Source organism: Rhinolophus sinicus, chromosome 5 (genome assembly GCF_057876585.1).
Source record: "Rhinolophus sinicus isolate RSI-liver-muscle chromosome 5, RSI-T2T, whole genome shotgun sequence".
NCBI lineage: Eukaryota > Metazoa > Chordata > Mammalia > Chiroptera > Rhinolophidae > Rhinolophus > Rhinolophus sinicus.
This window is the reverse complement of record NC_142505.1, coordinates 26,384,265-26,407,155: the sequence shown is the minus strand read 5'-3', so window position 1 is coordinate 26,407,155 and position 22,891 is coordinate 26,384,265. Positions and strand designations below refer to the sequence as shown.

Here is a 22,891-nt window from a genome sequence, read left to right as displayed (position 1 = left end):
CCATCCATGAAGTGGTCTCCCTAATAAGATAAGTGCCCATTGGATACCCTACAAAATCTTTACATTTTATCTTCTGAAGAGGGTATTTATTTAAAATATTACACACACCTTCATAAAATACCTAGTTTTTATGAGAAACAATGTTTATTCCCAAATGACAGAGTATCCTTAAATAGGCTCAAATTATACCAATCTTGTAGACTTTATGAATTTTAATTACATGATATGATAGAATGCAATGTATAGACATTTTCATGTGTTTGGTTTTCTTTTTTCTAGTTTAATATTCCCCTATTATGATTGCACGATAGCATCAAATGTTAAAATGTTACTTACTGGAAATGGCAGATAATCACAAGGAAAGAAAACTGTGGGAGTTGGGCAAAAATTCCTGGATATGAATAATAACACTTCCTATTTATAAAGTACTGTTCTTCTCCAAAACTCAAATTGCTTTAATGGTGTTATTCTACTGTATATCTCTCTCACCTTGTAGTAAATAGGGGGCAATACTACCTATTTATTTGTTGAATTAGACTATAGAAAGGAGATCATTTTAGTGCCCTGTAATTCAAAGGTGAATAGCACACATGATATTAGAATTCAGGCATCTAAACTGACCCTCACTCTTGCTAGATTGAATGGGCCTTATTTCATTCATTGACAGTTAAACTTTAACTCTATTACAGCAGCAAGAGATGGCACATTAACCCAGCAGGGTGTTATTATTGTAATGCCATGCATAATTTTATAATAGCTAAACACAATTTGTTTTCCAATGTAATTTTTGTTTTCTTGAGCCTTCAGATGAGGGAGGCAATAAAACACTGACATAAAAATATCATGTGTTTCTTTTTTTGAAAAACCAAATATGGCAAATGAAAGGAAGCCTCTTTTGATGGTAAAAATAAATGAGTGGTATTTTCTATTTTAGAGGAAGCCATATGGAATTATTCTCATGAAATGGAATCGCAGTAAGGTTGAAAATGGAAGAATATTCAGTGGTTTTTATTTTACTACATTGTGACATATTTAGTATAGACATTATTAGTGGGGTGCTGGTTCTTGTTTAACAACCATTTGTGATCAGTGATTAGAGATGCAGAACAAGGATCCTAGTAGAGTTAAACATGTTTAAATGCAGAAATAAATGCCACTTGTTTGATGACATCCACTTTCAACAGTGAGTTCTTGAGCTTCCCCTGTTCTTCCTTTTTATACTCTTGAGAGAATTTCAGGGCTCATGGACTATTAAATCCAATAAGAAAATAAGTGAGTCAACATGGCGTCATGCACCTTGTATTGTCTATTTATGTGAAGGAATCAAGAGATGAAAAGAGTTTCATTCTCCCCTCTCAGGCATAAAGCTTCTGATGTTTTAAGAACAGAGGAAAGTTGAGGGAATTCTGGTTCTTAAATAAAATGCTGCTAACTTAAAAAGAAACCCACGAAGATTCCATTTTCTTATGATAACTTAAAATGCATCAAACTTTACCTTGCTTTCAAATCATATTTGCTTGTATCTGTTTTGTCTATCTTTTGAAAAATGGTTTCCTGGCTATTGGTAAATTATTATCCCCTCTTATTACTTCTGTAGAGGAGTACTGTTGAGGACAAGGCCACATATACATTTTTATTCCAAAGTTTAGCATACAGCCTGGCATGTAGTAAGTGATTAAAACATATTTCATGAATAGATGAAAGTTCCTGTTTTAACCTCCATTCCTCTTCCCATTTGCATCTTCCCCATTTTCTTCTGTTTCCATGCCACTAGGGCTTTTGATAAAAAATAAAGAAAACTGGTATCACAAGGCCTATTCTATTAGACACCACTGATCCTGCAATTTCTTTCTCTCTCTGCTTTCTTCTTAATTCCCTGAATGAAAGTGTAAATAGGAGGAAGATGGGAAAGCAAAAGGGTCACAGAGAAGTCACTGACAAGGGCAAATTTGAGGGATTTTTACTCATTTATTATTGGAGGAGTAGACACTGTATCTCATTTCAGCCTCACAAGGAGGGTAAAAATTATGAACCTGATTTAGAGAATGCTAAAGAATGAGGATAATAAGGTGTGGAGTGAGGGCATGACCTAGTATGATCTATTCATTCATTCCCCATACTTACATATACCTTCTGGAAATTTCTTCCAACTTAAAGGCCAGGGGACCATTTTTTCCTCATCTCTGCTCAGTGTCAGACTCTGCACCCCATTCTTGTTTCTTTACCTCTTTGCTATTCTCTCTATTAGCCAGTTTTGGTGAAAACCAAGTCCAGTGAAAACTCAGCCAGAAGAAATGAGTAACCTGCTAAGTAATGTTACACAGCTTCTAGTGTAAGGGAATTCGAGACTGCCTTGATGTCTATCTATCAAACCTGCTGAGTGTAATAAAATCAGCCCTCCCATAGTAGAGGTAGATGGGCTGGCTAACTCTGTATCGCAAATGATCCCTGGTAATTTGTGGTTCCTCATGATAATTAGAAGTCCTGCAAGAGGAAAAAACAACAACAACAACAACAAAAAACTTCCTTCAAGTGATGGATGCTGTTAAGAAACAGGACTTATATACTTGCATTTTTCTGTGACCCTCTAATCAAGTATCTGGAGCAGCACATTTTGTAAGATGGTAGGTAGATTTGAAATGGCAAAGTGGATAAGATAGAGGGAAACTAGGGGGAAAAAAATTAGGGCTGTCTTGAATTCCACATCTGCCCTTGACTCTGAATGTGGAAGCATCTGCCTTTGTCCATAAGCAGAGCTTAGGACAAGACATATAAACTTCATGGTGCCTCTTCTCTTCTTGCTAGGCTGGGTGGGGGCGAGTGACAGAATGTCTAGGTAAGGATTTCTGCTTCTGAGAAGATGGACTAGACTTACTTTTCTTGATTCCTCTCACTAAGTACAACTAAAAATATCAGGAGATTTTATATATATATATATATATATATATATATATATATATATATATATATATATCTCCAAGAAAATGCACATATATTTTAAGAAAGGAAAAAAAAAACCTGTATTAAAATGGAAATACAATGAATGATGCTCGCATTCATTTGGTTAATGCCATCTTTTGAGCAAACATCATACTACACATAGCTACCATAATTCAATTCAATTTGAAAAAGTAACACATAGATAACATCTCTTAAAATGTGTACTTTTTGTGGACACCTGATATATGGGTGTATCTCTCTCTCTCTCTCTCTCTCTCTCTCTCTCTCTCTCTCTCTATATATATATATATATATATATATATATATATATATATATATACATATATATATATCTCCAAAAATATGTATACAAGTGGACACTTTGGTCAACATTGCTCAAGCAGTAGTTTGCAGAAATCAGAAGTGTCTTGGCACTGATGGTAACACTGAGCAACTTGTGTAATTGCAGAAGTCAAATGGGAATTGTATTCATCTCTTGTTATTGGTATTATTGAGTATTACAAATTTTAATACAGTTTTCCTTTCTTAAAATGTGTATACATTTTTTTGGCATCCTCTGCATTTGGATATTTATATATATAACATATTATATCTATTATGTATATATTACATATATATTATATATGGTATATATAATACATACTACCTATACACATATCACTATTCATAGGGGTTCTAAATGTATGTAGAGAAAATATATAGGAAAATTATATTGTAAACAGAGAGGATAAAGGACATAAAGGGAAGTAAGGCATCTATACTTCATATGACTGGTAAAATGACAACAATAGGCTGTAATAGGTTATGTACGTATAATGTAATGCTCAGAGCAACCATTAAAAAACTTTACAGAGATAGCCTCAAAAAAAAAAAACTATAGATAAATCAAAATAGTATTCTAAAACATATACAAATAATCTACAGAAAAGTAAGAAAAGGAAAACAAAAAAACAAAAAGAAGGAATTGAAAACAAAAAATAAATTGGCAGACTGAAAACTTAACACATCAATTATTAAATTAAATATAAAAGACCTAAACATACCAATTAAAAGTGTGGGTTAAAATATGGTACAAGAAATTCACATCACATATGATGTAAGCAGATTAAAAGTCAAAGGATAGAAATATATATATATATAAATATATATATGTACATATATATGTATATATGTATGTATATATGATGCAGACATTAATCCAAAGGAAGCAGAGTTGCTGTTTTAACATCAGATAAAGTAGACTTCAGAGTAAAGAAAATTACCATAGACAGAAATTTAATTATGTGTGATAACAAAAGGGTTAATCTACCAAGAAGATATAGCAATCTTAATTATGTACATACAAGAGAGCTACAAAGTATGTAAAACAAAAATTGATAGAAATGAAAGGAGAAACACATAAATTCACAATTATAGTAAGAGAATTCAGTGCCCCATGTAGACAACAGAAAAACTAGAGAGAAAATCAGGAAGTATATAGAATTCAACAATATCATCAATCAACAGAATCTAATGGACATTTACAGAAAATACCATCCCCAGAAAGCAGAATACATATTCTTTTCAAGTTCCCATAAAATGCATTTTAGGATAGACCATATATTTGCCCATAACAACCCTCAACAATTTTTTAAATTTAAAATAGTTAGAATATGTTCTTAGAATAAAATGGAATAAAGCCAGAAACAAATCAATAACAAAAATGTAACAGGAAAAACTCCCAACACTTGAAAACTGAAAACCATACTTCAGAATGATACTCAGTCAAAAAAGTAAGTCCCAAGGGAAATAAAATTAAGTTATATTGAACTGACTAAAATGAAAACACATCATAGCTTGTGTTGGGATGCAACCAAAAAAGGGCTGAGAGGGAAATTTGTAACCTAAAATGCATACATTATTAAAGAGGGAACGTCTCAAATCTGTAATCTAAGATTCCACCTAAAAAAAAAGCAGATAATAAAAAAGAACAAAATAAACCCAAAACAAGTGGAAAGAAGGAAATAATAAAAATAACAGTAAAAATAAGTGAAATTAAAACCACCAAAATAATAAAGAAAATTAATGAAACAAATAGGTGTACATTTTAAAAGATCAATAAAATTACAAACTTCTAGCAAGAATGACAAAGAAAAAAATGGTGAAGACACAAATTACCAATATCAAGAATTAAAGGAAGATATCACTAAAGACCCTTTGGACATCAAAATAATAATAAGGGCTTACAACAGACAATTCTAACAGGTGGAGTTAACAAGTTAGACAAAATGGACCAATTCCTTAAAAAACACAGGAAGCAAACTCACCTAATGTAAAATAGAGAATTCAAATAGGCCTATAACAATTAAGGAAATTGAATTCATAATTTAAAAATTCCAAAAAGTAAATATCTACGTCCAGATGGTTTCACTGGAGAATTCTACCAAACATTTAAATAATTCCCATCTACACAATTTTCAGAATATAGAAAAGAAGGAAACACTGATCTATGCATATTATTAAATTAGTATTACCCTGATATGCAAACCAGAAAAAGAATATAAAATGAGAAAACTATATTCCCTCATAAATAATGATGCAGAATCCCTTTAAAATATTGGGATATAGAGTTCAGAAATATGTTAAAATTTACACACCATGACCAAGTGGGGCTTATTCCAGTAATCAAAGTTTGGTTCAATATTCAGAAATCAAACAATCTAAACCTCCATACGGACAGACGGAAAAAAAAATCCCACGATCATATCAATCTATGCAGTAAAGATTTTGATGAACTTCAACAGTCATTATGACGAAACCTCCAAGAAACATAGGAATAGAAAGGAATGCCAATTTGAAAAAAAAGCATCTATAAAAAACCTACAGTTAACATTATTTTTAATGGTTAAAGACTGAATGCTTTCTCCCTAAAATAAGGAGCAAGGCAAATAGTGTATATCCATATCACTACACTTAGTGTTGGAAATTCTAGCTAGTGCATTAAGGCAAAAAAAAGAAAAAAAGAAAGAAAAAAAGAAAAGGAGGGAAGGAGGGAGGGAGGGAAGGAAGGAGGGAGAAAAGGAAGAAGGAAGGAAGGAAGGAAGGAAGGAAGGAAGGAAGGAAGGAAGGAAGGAAGGAAGGAAGGAAGGAAGGAAGGACATTGATCCTAGAAAGGAATAAATAAAACTGTCTATTTGCAGATGACATGATGTTCTACGTAGAACATATTTAAGAATCAGCAAAAATCTCCTAGCACTAAGTGATAAGTGAACTTAGCACGGTTGCAAGATACAAGATCAGCCATCAAATTTTGGTGTATGAAAAATCAATTGTATTTCTATATACTAGCAATGAACATGTAGACACCATGTTTTTTAAAATACCATTTACACTCATTCAAAAGGAAATAAAATAGGGATACATTTAACAAAACACATAGTGCTGAAGCTATACAAATCTGATGAAAGAAATGAAAGAAAATCTCAATAAATGGAGAGATATACTGAATTCATGGGTTGGAAAACTCTACATAGTGAAGTTGTAAATTCTGGTAAATTGATTTACAACTTTACAACAATGCCTGTCAAAATCTCAACAAGGATTTTTGTAGATATAGGCAAGCTGATTCTAAAATTTGTATGCAAAGGCAAAGGAAATACCGTGTTTCCCCGAAAATAAGACCGGGTCTTATATTAATTTTTTGCTCCATTAGGGCTTATATTCAGTGGATGTCTCATTTTTTTCATGTACAACAATCTACATTTATTCAAATACAGTCATGTCATCTTTTTCTGGAACATCGTCTGTACTAAATGCGTCCATCTGGCTGAGATCTTAACTGGGGCTTATTTTCGGGGTAGGTCTTATTTTTGGGGAAACATGGTAGATAGCTAAAACAATTAGGGGAAAAAAGAATAAAATGGGGAGAAATCCATTTTCCTTATTTCAAAATTTATTACATATTTATAATAATCAAGACCAACTGGAACTCAGAAATAGACTTACAAATATGCTCAAGTTGCAAAAGCAATGGATTAAAGGAACGATGAAATGGAGGCCTTGTCAAAAAATGAACACCTATAGGTCAAAAGAAAATAGAAAAGCTGATCTAAGCCTCACACCTTATACAAAAAAATAAATAACCAAAATGAATCTTATACATAAATGTAAAACAAAACTACCTATAGAATAATGGAGTGTATAACAAATATTTTAATTTCATTTTTAGTCTTGGATTATCAGGATTTGCTTATCCAAATGTAATAACTATATAAAGAATATTAATTCGAGTAATAAATGTCAACAAATAAAAGACTTAGAATAATCCAGTTAAGTTATACAGTGTTATACAACATTGACTTAAAGATTTATTTAGAATTTGGAAATTAGTGATTTGGACAATTTAGAATTCACTTTTGGATTCTCCATAACAATATTTAATTGAGAGTGTGGTCTGTGCTTGGGGACAAAAATTGAGTAAGCAGTATTTTGTATTATTTTTTAAATGTCAGTGATCAGTTAATCAAAAATAAAACAAAATTACATTTTTCTAACTCTGAGGCAGGCTTTTCTAAGTCTGAGGCAGGAGGCTTCAATTAGAACCTAAGTGCTCATATGATTGTTATCTCTGATCTGTGGAAATTTTTTTCATTATTGTTAGGGATTCCATGCTTCAAAAAAGTGAGGGAGATAACATTCTTACAAACACGTCATGTATAATCCCATTGCATTGTATCCACTTTCATCTCCCTTATCAGAAACAGGTTCTTTTTCTTTCCTTGAAAAATCATGCAAACTTTTAAAAAAGGACATTGGAGAAAAGAGAAAATAATTGAAATCTTACCCTTATTTTATACCTTAGAGAAGAGATGTCCAGTAGAAACATGATGTGAGCCACAAACATAAGCCACATATGAAATTTTAAATTTTCTAGTACCAATATTAAAAAATTAAAAGAAATAGATTAAATTACTTTAGCCATATATTTTTTAACCTAATATATTCAAAGTATTATTATTTCAATATGTACTCAACATAAAAATTAGTGAGATATTTTACATGCTTTTCTTGTAGTAAGTCTTTGAAATCTGGTGTGTGTTTTACAGTTGCAGAGCAGTCGTTTCAGACTAGCCACATTCAAGTGCTCAGTAGCCACTGCCTTGTGGCTCTCACATTTGAGCTTTGTGAATAAATAGCAAATGTTTTCTTTGTTCTGAAAGATTTCATGTACTGATTGCAGCCACGGTATTTTTTGGTGTCCCTACAATCTTCATATGTTTATGCTGCTATATTGTTCTACAGATTAGAATGGATATTTAATAGTAATATGCAATTACGTATTCAAGGTTGGTTTATTTCTTCATCGGGTCTTTATTTCTGTTTGTGAACTAGAAATTGCCAGTAATTGTGTGGAAAATCAAGAACAAACTGTAACAGTTTGCAATAGTTCTACATTACATTAATCCCCCTTATCCATGCGGGATATGTTCCAAGACCCTTAGTGGATGCCTGAAACAATAGATAGCACAAAGCCCTATCTATATATACTGTTATTTTTTCCGTATGTACATACCTATGACAAAGTTTAATTTATAAGTTAGGGAATTTCACAGATAGATTTGTTCTTACTGTAGATCTTATCATCCTCAGCATACGATTTTTTTCTTTCTTGAGAACTTTCAGCTTTTCACTTAAAGGAATCACTTTATGGTGTCTCTTCGGTATATTCAAATTGCCAGCATCCCTATTCTTGCACTTTGGGGACATTATTAAGTAAACTAAGAGTGGCTTGAATCCAAGCACTGCAGAACTGTGACAGTCCATCTGATAACTGAAGTGGCTGCTAAGTCACTAACTGGCAGAGCATCTATAGCATGGAGACACTGGACAAAGGGATGATTCACCTCCAGGGTGAGACATGTCTGGATGGAGCGAGATTTCATCTTGCTGCTCTGAACAGTGGGCAATTTGAAACTTATGAATTATTTCTGGAATTTTGTATTTAATATGTTCTGGTTGCTGTTGACCTCCACGAACTAAAATCATGGAAAGTGAAATTGCCAACTACTGTAGTAATATAGTAATAAATCACATTCATCAAAAAATAAAAGATACGTTCTTGAATTTTTTTTTTTTGAGTTCTCCTAAAAGACATGTGTAAGTAAGTTCTGTAACAGAAATAAGAAATCATGAATTATCACTCAACAGAGAAATAAACTGCTTACTACTTTTTAGTTGGGATTCCAGGGCAATGGAATCGTGTTGGAGGTCCCTAAAGATCCAGAAAATGCAATTATTTTGCCTATGCAAATGGCAAATAGAACAAATGGCTAAACAGAACACCATATTGAATTTGCTCTTCTTTTTTTGGGCTCTCTCTCTCTCTCTCTCTCTCTCCCCTTCCTTCCTTCCTTCCTTCCTTCCTTCCTTCCTTCCTTCCTTCCTTCCTTCCTTCCTTCCTTCCTTCCTTTTTTCTTCCTTCCTTTCTTTCTTACTGTATCGACTCTTGACATATTGCGTTGGTAGACACAGAATCCAACCCCAGCCTCTCACCCCATTGCTACCACCCGTTTCTAAGCCACCACCATTCCGGTATCAATTCCTATAATTGCTCCTGGAACCCCTTCCTCCTTGTACCTGCGCCCCTCTACAGTCCATTCTGAACATAGCAACCAAGCAAATGTGTCAAATTATATAATTTCTCTAAGAAAACTTTGCAATGCTTTCATTTTCCCGTAAACACAATGTCCCTGGCCCCCATTACCTCTCAATCTTCAGCTTCTACTCCCCGTTCTCTTTCCACCCCAAACACCCTGGTCTCATTGATGTTCTTTGAACAAACTGGCAAACTCCATTCATGGGTTTACACTGGCATTACCCTCTGCCTAGAGTGCTTTTCCCCACATATCTGCCTGACTGCTTCTTGACCTCCCTCAGCTCTTTGCTTGCTTTCACTTTTTCCATGAAATCTACCCTGATCATCATATTTTAATGTGCTACCCATCTCTGTCTCTACCCCTAGCATTCCTAGTTCCCCCTTTATCCTATCTCTCTTTCAACACTTATCATTTTATATAATTTATATATGTAGAGAGAATATAATATAAATTATATAATATATTATGTAGTTTACAATTTACTTATTGATCATGTCAGTTTTATTTTTCTGCTGTCAGACATTAGAATGTTAACTCCACCAGGGTAAGGGTTTGTTTTTTTTCTCATCTCACCTTCGAGTTAATGAAAGAGTTTTGATATGTACGTTTCTACATGGTAGAAATATTAAATTTTAGATTGTATCCCTCATACTTCCTTTTCCTTTACCCTGCTTTATACTTAGCATTTATCATTTATAACCCTCTTTAACAGGCTGCATATTTCAGTGAGCCCTTTTGTTTAATGGCCCTCATTCCCAGCTGAATATATATTTCCTGACAGCAGAAAATTTGTCTGTTTTGTTCACTGCTGTATCCTCATACCTAGTAGAATGCAATTACATATTCAATATATACTCATTGCATATATGAATGATGCTGAAACTTTTACACTTCAATGGGCTACCTGTTGCATTTGGACTTGTGGATTAGTATCAAAAGAATTTTCACATCTGTGAGAAATTCATAAGATTTGTGCTTCTCCATGGTCTATTCTATTTCATTCATTATATTCTTGCCAATGAATAGTATTGGACCTTTTAATTAGGACTCTGCATACACAAACTTGGCAATGAACAGTAAGAAAAAAGTAACCCCATTTGGCATCTTTAATCAATGACCTGACTATGTTTTCATTCATGCACAATTTCCCAGGCAACATGAAACCAGAATCACTTCAATAAATTGTTAAGATAGTCTATAAAGTAGAAGACATACAAATAAGGTAAGATAAGGATTAGCAAAGGAGAAAGTAATCATGTACATACAGAAAGAATCCTTTATGTGAAACCTCCTTGGATTGTGGTTTATCAACCCTAACTGTATCATTGAATTAGTTAAGTAACTAACTGGCAATAATTCACGTGTGTTTGAAGCCAAAGATCGTTAGCAAGGTGTGAGGTTTCAACGAGTTTGGCTAATAGATTGAAACAAGCTACTCCAGCATGTACATGCTTAGAGGACACTATGTATTTCTTATAATTCTTTGAGTCATTTTCGAGAACTAGCAGCAGCTCTGAATAAGCAAACCTGAAACCAACGTGTGGAGTCTCTGTTTGGACTTTTGTTTCAAGCTAGTTGGTTAGGCTTTTTCTGTTTCTATTTCAAGTTGGAAAACTCCTTCCTATACATTACAAATTGGCTGGGAGCATATGACTATATATGTTAACCTTACTTTAGATGTCAATAATCACCCCCCCCCCCCCCGTGTGTTGGATAATTAGCACGAAGATTAAGAGGATGTAGGTTGTTGAAAACTTGAAAATTAAATATGTCAAAGTTTAATTTGGTACTAAATATGTCACTTTTGAAACACTCTCCAAAAATAAAGATCCTTAAGTCAACTACATGCTACCCAAGAAATCTCTATTTTCTCTGCAATGAATTCCTGCATGCGGAAACTGGATTTAGACTCAAAGAATAAAGTAAAACCAATTATCTGATAAATATAAGTAAACAGTTTCAAAATCTACTTCAAAAATTTTATAAATGATTGGTTAAAAAATAATGTTTTCTCTTGAATGGTTAGGTCAATACTTTTTGCTCAATTCACATTCTGTGTGGATTCAAAGTCCAAGTAACCCAGAGAAATAGATGGGGGAATTTGGTGTCTTGTGGCTTGAGGAATTCATTATGGTAAATCAAAGTGACCAAGGAGGCTTTCTGGAAACAAAGATATGGTAATGCCAGTATTTATTAATAAATTTATCTGCTGTCACATGATATTGTCCATTGTGGGTTTGAAATATATGCATTCCAAGTTTGTTTGGTAAGTTTGAGTACAATACAAAGATGAGATGAAACATGAACTGTTTCTCTCCCTCATGCTTTGGTTGTGGCACATGGTTTAGAGACTATATAACATACATACAGAAGTAAGCTATACAAAATAGGAATCTGAAAAGTATAAACTACACAACCCAAAAAAAAATTTAGACACTACAGATAGGAAAATGATTACCAGTGTATAAATTAGACCAGATGAACACAATCCACTTAGGTTGTGACTTTTTATCATTTATTTGCTTTTGCCTAAGTTAGTCGTTAAGTCATTAGAGCTCCTCACTAAAAGAAAATGTGATTAAGTTTTTTTTTTAAAGTTTAAATTTTACACATTCTGAATTTCACAGGAGGAGCCGACACTCAGTACATGAAACCTTCATATTAGCATATACACTAATCATTTGTTTAAGTTTATGTGTATATTAACTCTTGTTGTTGTTTTTTGTTGTTTGTTTGTTTATTTGTTTTCATGAGAATTATACTCAAAAATTTAAAAACTGAAGATATTTCCAAAACATTTTTTCTTCCTTTTTTGACTTAACAGCATCACAGGAAATTAATGAGCACCAGAACCATAGTTATTTAACCCCTGTGTTTTGTTTCTCATTTTTTCTTTTAAAGAACAGTTGAAAAGTCAGTTGCTCTACCTAAGTTTACCATTGATTTTCCTCTTTAGACCTCTATTCATCAGAACTATTACAAAGCTATTTTATGATAAATGTGATCATCATGATACTCATTATCAGTAGTAATGTTTTATAGTCTACAAATTAAAAATATATCTCTTCAAATTAGAAATATTCTACAAATTATAATATAATATACCCTAGGTGTCTTTCACAAAGACTTCCAAGAAGAATTCAGAGGAATAGCTTATTGCTTTACAGCTTTAACTATACTGGAATATACTGTATCTTTGTTTTAGATAAGAAGCTCTAGCTACAGTTAAATTGCAATTAATTATACAGGGACTGCTTATTCATTTTATGGATTATCCAAGTCCTTTGCTTCTCCTGTCATTAATTCAAGGCTCATTAGTTCCTCTTTCTTTCAATAAATGGGGAAAGAATGAGGAGCTAGAGCTCAGAGTAGCCTTGGATGCATTTTGATATGGGAGTAAATTAAACTGTTAACCAAGAGGAAGTTTGAAATGATCCAGGGACCAGGTCAGTCATACAGTTGAAGCAGTTTAGGCAGCTGTTTGTATGGGGCAAATTAAAGGAAACCTGCCCAAATATTGTGCTAGTGAATCAATGTATTCATTTCCTACTGCTGCCTTGACAAATCACCATAAACATAGTGATTTACAGAACACAAATTTATTATCTTACAGTCCTATAGTTCAGAAGTCTGATGTGGGTCTCCCTGAGCTAAAATCAAGGTGCAGCATGTCTGCATTTCTTTCTGGAGGTTGTTGGGGAGAATCCATTTTCTTGCCTTTTTCAGTTACTAGATGTTGCCCACATCCCAAGGCTCTTCGCCTCCTTCCTCCATTTTCTAAGCCAGCCATGAGCATCTCTCTGACCTCTCTTCCATCATTACATCTCACTTTGACCAATGCTGGGAAGAGATCATCACTTTTAAAACTCATATGTTCAACGTGGTCCACCCAAATAATCTCATCTCAAAGTCTGTACCTAAATCACATCTGCAAAATCCCTTTTGCCATGTAAAGAAAGATATTCACAGATTCCCAGGAATTAGGGCATGGGTATCTTTGAGGAATCTTCATTCTGCCTGCCGTACTCAGTGAATTCTACATTTTCACATGGCTCTACTTTTTCTAGGTAAAATAATAAATTAAACTACCATAATACTAAGGAACCCAAGAGTAATAGCTCCTATTTACTGAATTCTTATTATTTTTTAGATACAAATAGTATCACATAATTCTCACACAACTCCATGATGTAAGCAATATTTTGTTGCCATTTACAGATGAGGAGAGGGAGGACAATAGCTGGGGTGAACTTACACAGCTTCGACCAAACACAGAGGCAAAGCCAATGTTTCATTCCAGATTCTCCTGGCTCCAGGTTCCACTTGACTCTCATACTTTTATAAGTAATTTATTCTCAGATATTTACACCCTGACTCAAAGACCTTTGCTAAATGAAGACCACGAGGGAGATGAAAGGGCATGGCTGAAAGCAATGTTTTTTTAAACTTCAGTGTGGATCAGAACCACCAGAGATCACTTGATAAAATGTAGAGTGCCAGGCCCCACCCAAGATTTATGATTCAGCATGTCTGGGGTGGGGCCTGGTAATCTGCATTTCTCCAAATATCCAGGTGATGCTGATGCTGCTGGACCATACTTGGAGAACCACTGGCCTAGAGAATGGAAAGCCTGAGTTAGGGTGAGATTCTGCTCTAAATGTTTTTGGCAGAAAGTGAACATGGAGGAAATGATTGAAAGAAAGGGCAAAAAGTAAAAAAAAAATAATAAAAATAAATAAATAAATAAAGGCGAGAGAAAGAAGTCATAGGACATTATAGAATAGAGGGGTTGGAGAGAAAAACTAATAAGCCATCTTACCCTCTTGACCAGGACAATTTGTTATAGGTGGTGACAGAGCTGGGACTAAAACCCAAGTCTTCACAGGTACAGAACAACTGTTGAGAACAAATATCACTTACGAGAGTATTTTAAGCCTTTCCTTCATCTGACGCTTTAATTATCAACACTGTCTCCATTCTTATGTCAGTAGATGAGTGGAGGCTGGCATCCTAGGTCTGTTTGACCAATGCTTTGAAAAACATTTTGGAACACTTGGGTATAAATAAAGACTGAAATCTGTTTTTATAGCCATCATTTTATTAATTTAGGCTGTTCATAAAATACACTCTATTTGAACATGAGGGGGATTTTGCTAATTTTTTTCTCTCAGCGAACGTCATTTTGGAACAAGGTCTTGATGTGCTGTTTCTCATGTTTTTCTCTAAAGTTCCCTGGCAAGGCATGTGCTAACAGCCCGGCCTCACTGAGCATCTGGTTGGCACTAGAACAACGCTAAGAGAGACAGAAGGACCTGCTCTTCATCATGTTTTCAGAAAGGATTTCAAGTCTCTGGAGCTTGGCGGGAAATCACGTCTTTACTTCATTATTTTCTAACATTGGCATTTCTTCTGAAAGCCAATTTATTGAGGTTTCTGAAATGCCTTCTCTGACACCAAGTATGGTCATCATCTGAACATAAGATAATCAAAAGGATCTGGGAAACATTTGGAGTGAAATGTATGGCATGCCTTAGAATTGAGGCAAAAGGGGAAAGTGAGATGAGACAGATGGAAGAGCTATAGCTTATGCACTGCGTTTCTAGATGTCAGCAATGTTGAAATATGTAGCTTAAAGCAAATGTAGATCAGCAAAGGCCTGAAATAACACTCTATTTCCTGGGATGATTCATTGAAAGAGGCTATTTATTGTGTATGTAGTTTCAAGACCATGTGCCTATTTTCTTCTACGATTGTTCATACATAAATATATTTTACTGGCCCTAAAAGTAGTCTGACATTTCCTTAAAAAAACAAACAAACAGAAACAAAACAACAACAACAACAAAAATGGTGGGGAAAGAGTTCATCTCTGAAGCCTGCAGTGTCAAGGTTTAAACATGTTCAGATTATTGTAGTACTGATTGATATCTTTAACATAAGGTCACCAAGGATATTTGGTCCTTGACTGTTGATTTGCATCAGAGATTAAGTGGAATACAACTCTCCAGGCCAAAGCTTCCTCAGAAAGGATGGCTGGTTAAGAATAACTTTCAACCACATGGAGGGTTAAGCACAGCATTCTTGGGTCAACCACTGGAAGTCTTCCATTTTGGCTCTCCAGTAGAAATCTGCCTAGGAATTCTCTATCTGTGGTGGTATGGATGGGATATACCCAGAGTTCAACTTTATTTCTGTGGCCTTGATTAAGAATTTGAGCTGATTTAGAGCTCCTTGATTTGAAAGCAAAGCCACTCAGAAAGAGTTGCCAGAAGTCATTAAATGGGATGCAGGTGTTTCTTAGGCTGGTCTTAAAAAGATTGTGGATTTCCAGCCTGTATATCGAGCCTCACTAAGGAATCAAATCACCTCTTTTGGTAACATTCCAACAGGCTCTCCTTTTGCTTGGCTAGTTCCGCTTTTTTTTTTTTTTTCACCAGTCATGTCATCTCCTTCTATCCAGGAATAGTTCCAGCAATCTACTTATCTACTTAGGATATTTTTATCAGGAGGCTATGCAACAAAGGTATCCTATCTTCTGACTTTCCCCTGCTGTAAGGTCATTCCCCTCCTTCTTCATGTTCCTAAAGTTGATCGTTGCAAACAAGAGTACATTTAAATGACTCTCCACTACCTTTTAGCTTCACAAACGAGCAATGGGTATAACAAACACATAGATTTTGCATTCCATCTGCAGGCTCCTGTCTCAGGATCCATAGCATTTTAAAATTCCACCCTAAACATGAGAAATAATATGAGGGTGAAGACATAGGGATAAGAATTACCTAGGTACAAATAAGTATTAAATTAAATTCAGTTTTATTAAGTATGGTCTCCAGAGAGAAATTGCTAGAGTAGTAAAGAAATGAACTTCATCCCTGCAGTGTTGCACTGAGGTCACAGAAAACATACTCCATATAAAATTTGCTAAGACTTTCTCCTGAGGTTGGCAGAGTGGATGATGATGATGAGGAGGAGGAGGAGGAGGATTATGTTTTTCTAAATGAAATAATTTAATATAATTTGACTAATTATTTAAGTTTGAGGTATATAGTTAACATTTGTATAAAACTCTGGAGTTTCCAGACAGTTTTGTGTGCGTGCGTGTGTGTGTGTGTATTGTGTGCACAAACACATTCTTAAAAATACCCCAATAAATAATAATCCCAATCAAGTTAGCATTACGATACCCCACTTTTAAAATGAGGACTGTGAGTTACACAGAGTGATGTGGCCTGCCTAGAATCAGACAATCGATGACAGAGATAACCTAGATCCAGTGCTTTTTTCACTACACCAGTGGTTCCAAATCCTACCTCCAGAGCTTCCTATTACAGGTACCCAGGAAATTCTGGAAAAAAAACAAAAACAAAATCAATGTTCAAACCCCAACCCAGGAAAAATAAATCAGAATATCTGAGGGTAGGGTCTAAGAATCAGTATTTTCTAGAAATTTCCTGGCAGATTTGATATGCAGCCAAGGGTGGGGCCTATAGAACTAATTCTCATGGCTTCCTTTAACATAGCTAATATTGGAGCATAGTTTATTTAATCAATTCAACATTTTGTAGCATGGCCAGGCAGGCTAAAAGCAAAACATGATGTATGCCATTTTTCATCTCCCATTCTCCTTCAGCAAGTATTTTAGGATATGTTTTTAGCAAAGAAGATACGATGAAAACATGGGGATATTTAATACAAATAACTAAACCCTTGGAACAGCAGGAAGAGCATACAAAGCAAGCAAAGAGAAGGTCCTAACTAGGAAACTCTACTGAGTAATCCAATTCCACTAATGTCATGTGCCTGGCACCCTCTTCTCATTGAACCAGTCATTGGCATTAACCTTGGCATTACTCATAGGAAAGGTGAAGTGACCAGTGGAACTGCAGTTCCTGACCAGATTTATATCAAATACTTTTTTCTCCAGGTCAGTGGCTATCGAAATGTGAACTTCCATTCAAAATGGCCCTGACCTTTACTTTACTGGTCATTCTAAATGTTCCTACAATTCCTAGTGAAACAGAAAAAGTATTTTGTAAATATCAAGTGTATGCCTTTACTCTTCCCTCACACCTCTTTTTAATCAGTCTTCTTTCTCTGAGACTTAGTCTAGAGGCTTACCTCCAAAAATAGAAGATGGAATAATTTGATATGGATTTGCTTAGCATGACACTAGATTAGAAAATATGATGTGGGGAAAAAAGGGAATTCACCAATTTTCATGATGGTAAGTGGAGTTGCAAAGTTTGACGGAGACTCCTTCTAGTTGCTAAGAATGGAGAGAAGGGACAGAAAAAATATGATAATATATGGAAGGTCTCAGATTACGTTCCAATATCCCTGCTTCAGAACTTGGGTAGATTGTGATAGAGTGAAAAGAAGCTCAAGTGCTTCTGTCCTGGTTGGGGCTTTTGAAAGAGAACCTGTGCATTAGTTCATCTACTCATTCAACAATATTTATTGAGAGCCTAGTCTGTGCTGATTACGGTTCTTAGTTACAGGGATAGAGCCTCAAACAAAACACACAAAAATCCCTACAACAAGGAGGCCCTCAGTCTTGGTGAGGCTGCTCTACTTTGCACTCTTCAGCCTCACTCAGTTCTCTTGGAGCACCGATGACAGCAGAGGGGAGCATTGTCAGAAGGTTGACTTAAATCTGAAAGAAAGATACAGCTATTGAATTACCCAGAGACTGAGTTAATCATAGAGTCTAAATTATTAAATCGGTCTGTGATTACGGAACTCAAATGATAGAAAAATGTTGGTTCCCTTCTCCCAGAGGCAGTGTTCTAGAGCGTATCATATCACTTCATTCTAAAAAAACAAAGAAACGAACTAAACTATGTTCCTCAGCCCATATGTTAGTAATTTTGCAAGCGCTCTATCAGGAAATGGGGATATAGTAAGACGAAGAGTACGTGAGACAAGGACAAGCTGGGGATAGAGTGTTGTTATTGCTCATTGTCAACACTGTTTAAGCCTAGCAGGCCTCAGAGAGTCAAGATCATCAAGAAATGAAACGTATGGAGAGATAACATTCTACTGTTGTTTGTGTGTGCTATTGGTGCATTTTCTAAAACTCTCTAGGCTGAGAACTAGAATTGCGTCCCTAGTTACAAAGATCAACTTCCTAGGACAAAGAGCAGGGTAGGTAGCCTGCTTTGGTCATTGAAATTAGGAACTGCCATGCTTGAAGGAATTTGTTTATATTTATGTATATTCTAAGTCATTGAAACAGTTGCTATGAACTGCTATAGATGTCAAAACACTCTCATGATTAGTGGAACCCTCCTATAAAATATGAAAAACACTTACGTCCTCTGCCTAAGCATCATGAGCCACATCTCAGGTTGCATCCTCTGTTGGACATCCATTTAGTATTTGACATCATCTTACTAATGTTTTACTCTCACTAGACTCCCCATATTATTTGTGTGCAGTGTCTCTAAATACACCATTAACAATTCCATAATCAAGGGATTGTATGGGACCGCATCTAAAGATTTAAGAGCTTTGGCAAAATGTAGCTACTACTTCAAAGAAGATTCAAGCATGGCAAAAAAGACTCTTTTTAGACTTTCCTTTTGCCCATTTAGTGTCAGTTACGTATCTACAGTGCCGGGCATGTTTCTTAAGTATAGCTATATGCAATAAGATACTCAGTGGCATCCAACCACTGCTGCTTAATTTTCTACTTATATATTCAGGAAAGAGCCTGAACTGTGAGGCTATGGGTACAATGAATGCAATTCAGTGGTAATGATGATGAAAGTAAGCAATTCTCCTCCAAGGAAAGATCATCTTTCCCCCTGGTTCATTAATTGGTTAAAGACCTTGGATCAGCATAAAATGCCTTCAGCTGGTAATTAGCATGCAAATAAGCACTGGTGCACAAGCCCGGGGTTTAAAAGAAATGAGGCTGGGCTTCAAAGGAATGCTGGAGACAAGCATACTTTAAGAAAAATTAAAAAAAAAAAATTCCCAGAGCATTGGTAATATTTGCTTTATGATGTTTTCCTTTATAATTCTGTGAACCCCACTTTGAGAGTTGACTCTGTTATTAACATTCACCATTGAAGTCACTGGAACGAATCTTTTAAGAAATAACTGTGAGAAGAGAACATGTTGTTTCTGGGGAAGACCTGTGGGTTTTCCATTAGGAAGTTTATGAAATATTTATATCTGATGCATAAAGCTAGGGCTTTACACAACAGTACGTTTTGCAAAGTTTATAAAGTCACTGCTGGGATTAATAAATTTGAAACCCCAATATCAACTTCGTATTGCAAAACTTGCAATCAACGTTTGTACCAATCACGATAGGCTAGGCTATGAGGCTATAACAAACTAACCCCAGCATTTCAGTGATTTAACACAGCAGAGTTGACTTCTCACTCAGGCTACATTTCTAATGTATATGAGCAGAGGCTACTTCTCTACAATGTCCCGCAGGGACCCGCGCTGTTAGAGGCTCTGCCAATTTGTAGCTGCAACATCTCGAACACACGACACTGACTCTTGAATGATTCACCCTAAAAGTGAGACTTGTTACTTTTGCTTTGAGCCCATTGGCCAGCACGAGTCATGTGGCCCGACCTAACTGGGAAGGGGCTGAGAAAGCTGGTGGGGCACGCTGTGAACATTACTCTGTGATTCTTCACACAGCAAAGATTTTACCCAAATCTTCACATCCTGCTTTGCTATGAAAACCTTGATCAATCTTAGAATCACCAAAATGATTTTTCAGAACAAAAATAAGAAGAAATGTGGACAGTTTTACCAGAGTGATGTAATAAAAATTTGGGGGAAGGAGGTAGTGCACTGACCACTTTGATGTGATAATTAAAATGTACTAGGCTACACATTAAGTTCGTGAAGTCATCCTAGGAAAAGTACTACATACCTCATTGCTAAATATCGCTACGGTCACCTTCAAAGTACTCACCTTGGAAAGCTATGCACAGGCGCCAGTGCCTAGTCCACCCTTCAAAGCAATTTTGGAACTCTTTCTGGAATGACCATCAGAGCTGTCATCATATTACCCTTGATGTCCTGAATGTCATCAAAATGTCTTCCTCTCAATATTTCCTTTGTCTTGAAATAAAGAAAGAAGTCATTGGGAGCCAGATCAGGTGAGTAAGGAGAGTGTTCCAATACAGGTATTTGTTAACTGGCTAAAAATCTCCCTCACAGACAGTGCATGAGAGCTTATTATTATTCATAATGAATAAGCCCTCTGACATCAAAAAAGGTTAGCAACATCGTGGCAACAAGTTTGCAAATTTAATTGTCAGACCTCATGGTTTCCGTAGAATTCTGCCAAACTGCTCCTAGTTTTCAACTTTGAAAAGTGTTTATCTAGATTAATATTTCTCAATTTCTTTTCATTATCTCCTCCCAAGGAGTCTTTTTAGATATTTGTTTCCTAAATGGCCCCTCATGAAATATTAATACTACAGATATACTAGATATCTGTTTATGTAATATATATATATGAGCATTATGCATGAAAACAATAAGGTTTTTTTGTGGGTTTTTTTTTGTCACCCAAGAATAAATTTTCACCCCATTGGAGGTGATATCACCGTTCCTCCCCACCCCCCGCGGGAATGCATGCTCTAAATTTAGCAGAATATAAAAGAAACATGATCTATATTCTGGAACTGATGTAGTGGATTTCATGTACTTGGGATAGTTCTATCATATTTTATAACGCTATATATTTTTTCTGATGAGCCATTAGGAATCATGTGCCCTCACTCCATTTTCCACTTTTCTCTACTAGTGCTATGAAGGCGGCATAACTGACTGATTCAGAACGCAGGCATGGAATCAAAAAGCACACTTTGAAATCCTACCACGCTCAGTGGGAGATATATTTGATCTTGGACAAGTTATTATAATATTTATAAGTATTATAATATTTTGAACCTCTAGACCTCAGGATTTGTTTGTTTGTTTATTGTTGTTATTTTTTAATCTATAAATTGATCCTAGAAGAACCTACGTTATAGCATTTTTGGGAAAATGGATATCAATATTTTTGCATATTAACTAGAACATAGTTCGTGGTAAGTAGTCTTGTCGTTGTTTTTTGATGACCTTATGTTTATGTGGGCCTATTTCATAGCCTCCAAATTCCAGAATTCCTTAGTAGGAAGGCCGGAAGCTGAAGCTAAAATTTCTCTATCACACGCCTTAATCCGTGTCACCTTAGGCCTTAATTCTTGTTTTCTCTTTGGCAGTGCTGCATTCCTGGCTTCAGACCCTGAGGTCACCTAGGGCTGTTAGTATTAGGTTCTAAACAAGGAACCTAATACTAACCTAGAAATCCCTTTGGTTTGGGACAAGCCCAAATCTGTGTGGAAGGTCAAATGTTCTTTTTTATAACTGTTGGCCCAAATGCCCTGAAAGTAATAAGATTGAAGGTTAGGACACTCATAAATTTTGAAGAAACAGTTTCCTAGCAGAAAAAACAGCTGAAAGAGAAACAAGTTGCTATGGTTTCTCCAGATCTGTTTATCAGACACATCTGTGAGTGAGAATGGAGAAAAACACTTCCTGAGCTTGGAGTTCAAAGTTCTGAGTTCAAATCTTAGGAATATCATTTACTAGCTAGGGAAATGGGCAAGTTACTTAATCCTGCCAAGCTTTGGTTTCCTTATCTATCAAATGAGGGGTATGTCTATCTCACTGAAGGATTTTCTGGGCTCAAACGAGTTAGTCCTAATGTATTGATGAGAATATTCAGTATAGATTAAGACTCTATATTAATTTAAAAGGTTATCATTATTTCTACCTACTTTCACCCATACTTCAGTTCATAAATTTTCCTAATTACTGTGGGAAGGAGGAGATGATTTTTTGATTACAAGTTTTTCTTCTATCTATCTACTTACCTATCAATCCCATATCATGGCCCCATTCAATTAGAACAGGTAATGCTATTGAATTATGAGTACTCAGAGGTCTGATATTAATTTTTAAAATGTCTGAGATGCCCCAAAATGCACTGCCATTTTCCCCTAGTATCTGCCAAATATATTCAAGACTAGATGGATTTGGATGGCAGGAATCCACATCTGCCTTCTCCTTTCCTTTCCTTTTTAGCTAATAGAGTGAAAATCTGTTAAAAAGAACCTATCTCCATACCTTGGACTATTTCCAGCTGTCTCTATAAATAAGGCTATAGGAAGGAATATAAATTGACGTCTTTTGAAGTTTGGCATGGAGCATTAGTACGACTCGTTTGGGAGGATGCTAAAGATCATAAAATGCCAGGAGTTCACAAGCAC

The 22,891-nt window shown here is 35.3% G+C and overlaps 1 long non-coding RNA gene across 2 annotated transcripts in view; it reads left to right on the top strand.

The window, feature by feature from the left end:
- The window catches only part of LOC109444555 (uncharacterized), a 47,449-nt gene extending 31,974 nt beyond the window's left edge, over positions 1–15,475 (top strand). Inside the window, exon 6 of one of the 2 annotated variants that reach the window (XR_012489494.2) lies at positions 14,825–15,475. This is a non-coding gene — a long non-coding RNA (uncharacterized LOC109444555). Of the gene's footprint in view, positions 1–11,622; positions 11,785–14,824 lie in introns of those variants that run through there. The other variant, XR_016021434.1, reaches the window with a different exon arrangement.
- The last annotated feature ends 7,416 nt before the right edge of the window (positions 15,476–22,891 follow it).